This window comes from Sardina pilchardus, chromosome 21, assembly GCF_963854185.1.
Source record: "Sardina pilchardus chromosome 21, fSarPil1.1, whole genome shotgun sequence".
Lineage (NCBI taxonomy): Eukaryota > Metazoa > Chordata > Actinopteri > Clupeiformes > Clupeidae > Sardina > Sardina pilchardus.
In genome coordinates, this window is record NC_085014.1 from 4689467 (window position 1) to 4691966 (window position 2500).

At 42.4% G+C, this 2500-nt stretch overlaps 1 protein-coding gene across 2 annotated transcripts in view; it reads right to left on the minus strand.

The window, feature by feature from the left end:
* bdnf (brain-derived neurotrophic factor) overlaps positions 1-2500 on the minus strand; it is a 23318-nt gene that overhangs the window by 20680 nt on the left and 138 nt on the right. The window contains exon 1 of one of the 2 annotated variants that reach the window (XM_062524663.1): positions 1499-1571. The exons of the other annotated variant lie outside the window; for it this stretch is intronic. The gene's annotated coding sequence lies outside the window, so the exon portion shown is untranslated. Of the gene's footprint in view, positions 1-1498; positions 1572-2500 lie in introns of those variants that run through there. 2 annotated transcript variants of the gene reach the window in all.

A 2500-nucleotide genomic window follows, 5' to 3' on the forward strand; every position in this document is an offset into this window, starting at 1 on the left:
AGAACTTAGTCGGCGCTAAAGTCAGAAACGATTCTTCGCAGACTTAGCAAAAAGCTGACGTCTTTAGTTTTTGCCAGATCTTGCGAGGTATACTCCTTTCCCTCTCCACAGAGCCCAATGCAGAGCATTCAGTCTGGGTTTATCTAGCAATCTTATCTGTTCCATCTAACCCGGCCATAACATTTGGCAATATCTAACCACGCCTATCCTAACACTGGTTCCGCAGGCTCCTATCTGCACCGTATCTCTGCCATCCCGTTGTCCTCTCCCGGCTATTTTTGGTCATGCAATTCACAATTTGTTTAAAGGGAAATGTTATCTGTGGCGAGTGGAAGTGGTCTCCTACTGTTGCCGTGTTGACTGAGCCGCGCGCGGACGGAAAAGGGGGGAGCAGGTGGTGCTCGCGGCGTAACGCGGCTCGGGATGAATGAACCGGAGGAGAGCGAGCGAACGGGCTGTAGTAAAAACACAAACCATATATATCTGCTCTTACGGAGGCTGGGGGAGCTGTTACAGAAGCGATTACAGCGATACGGATGCCCGCACCACTTACAAATCAATTTGCCAAACACATTATCCCGACGATTTAACAATAGTAGAGACAAGCTAACAAAATAGGCATGATGAATTGAAAGAGATTACATACAGAGATATAAATAGAGATAGATAGATAGAAAGATAGATAGATAGATAGATAGATAGATAGATAGATAGATAGACAGATAGGCAGATAGATAGATAGATAGATAGATAGATAGATAGACAGATAGATAGATAGATAGATAGATAGATAGATAGATAGATAGATAGAAACATTGTGTACTACCAACAGGAGCTGATACTTATATTTTATTTATTACATGCACCATTATTCTGCCACCGGAGCGAAGCGTGGATATTGCGCATACAAGTTCCATGTACAAAGACCCGGGATTCCGCAAGCAGCCTTCGTCAGATCAGGAGAATGTCCCGATCGTCATGCTCTTAAAAACATTATTTTCAATTGCCAACTGACAAGCATCTAGCGTATATAATTAACTTTTCTCACACAATTTCACAGTTCTATTCAACTGCCACCATATAAACGAGCAAACGATTAAAAAAAAATAAATCATAAACATGTCATTCACAATCTTGGATGATTTTCAAAGGTAACTTTGTAAACGTTGTGCATACGACATGATGGCCAAAATCAGTAAAATCAGGATAATAATGGTTACCTGCATATCTTGTAATGATAGATTATCCAAAGTTTACAGTTTTATTTTATAAGTCCGATGCCTTCATTGATAACTGACACCAACAGGATCCAACGCCAGGGAATTCACGAAAGCGTGACAACATGTTTTCATAATCGTAATCAAACTTCAATTTGAGATGCACTAACTACATCTGGCATGACATTGAGGCGAGACTACACTGACAACCTCTCCAGGAGCATTGGGAATATATATATAGATAGATATATCTATTTTAAAAAAACAGAAACAGTTCTTACCTTTTTAAAAGCTGACAACCACTATCAGTGGTTAGATCTCCAAGACCAACGCTTGCATTTCCCAAAGTTAACGCTGCACACCAAGTGGAGCTTGCAAAGCACGCGCACCCTACGGCAGCTCTAAGATTTCAACTTTCACATGCTCTAAGTGGCGACAAAACTCCGAGCGCGGTAAAGTAAAGGAGGCTTCTAGGCGCCCGGCTCTTTCTCCCCCGTTTTGTTTTCGACCTCGGGGCTCCCACCGCAAGCGTTTAAATGAGAGAAAAAAATGAAAAAGAAAGAGTAGAACAATTTCCTAGCTGGCAAAAGAACTGCAAAACGGAAAAGGCGATGGGGTATCCCGATCCGTGTTAGTCCGCCAGGCGCAGCTACTCCAGAGGCTCTGTCCAACGTGCTGAAATCATACCACAGCTAAGGTTACTACGGGGCAAAAATCTATACTTTCGTTAAGTGCCACTTGATATTGCCCTACTCTAGTGCTTCCCCACGCCTTGTCACGTGAATATATCCTTGCCAAGCCCGTCCTGTTCATTTTTGATCACATGCCGACCGGTCTATTTTCTTAACAAAAGAATAACTTATTTTCCAAAAGCCGGGACAGATCCCCGTTGGAGCAGGTGTCTGTGTGTCCAGATCATACGGCATCACTTCCTTGCCTGTCCCTGCCGCGTTAAAGACCTGCAGGGCACACACGTACCCGCAGGTCTACACATGTTGCTTTTCTCTGACATCGTAGTGAGAAAAAAAAATCACATTCAATAAAAAAAAAAAACATAAAACCCTCTCTGACTGCCACACACTGCGTTATCAAAAACTGTCTGCACAATAGTCACAATGTACACATGTAGTTACATTTGTATAGGTTGGCATGCCTGGCTGAGAATTCTTAACACCACTAAAATAACATCAAATATCAAAATTAAAAGTTTGATAAGCGATACCCACTTAACTCTCTCAGAAACACAACAGTGGCCCCGAACATAAACAAGCGACCACCTATCC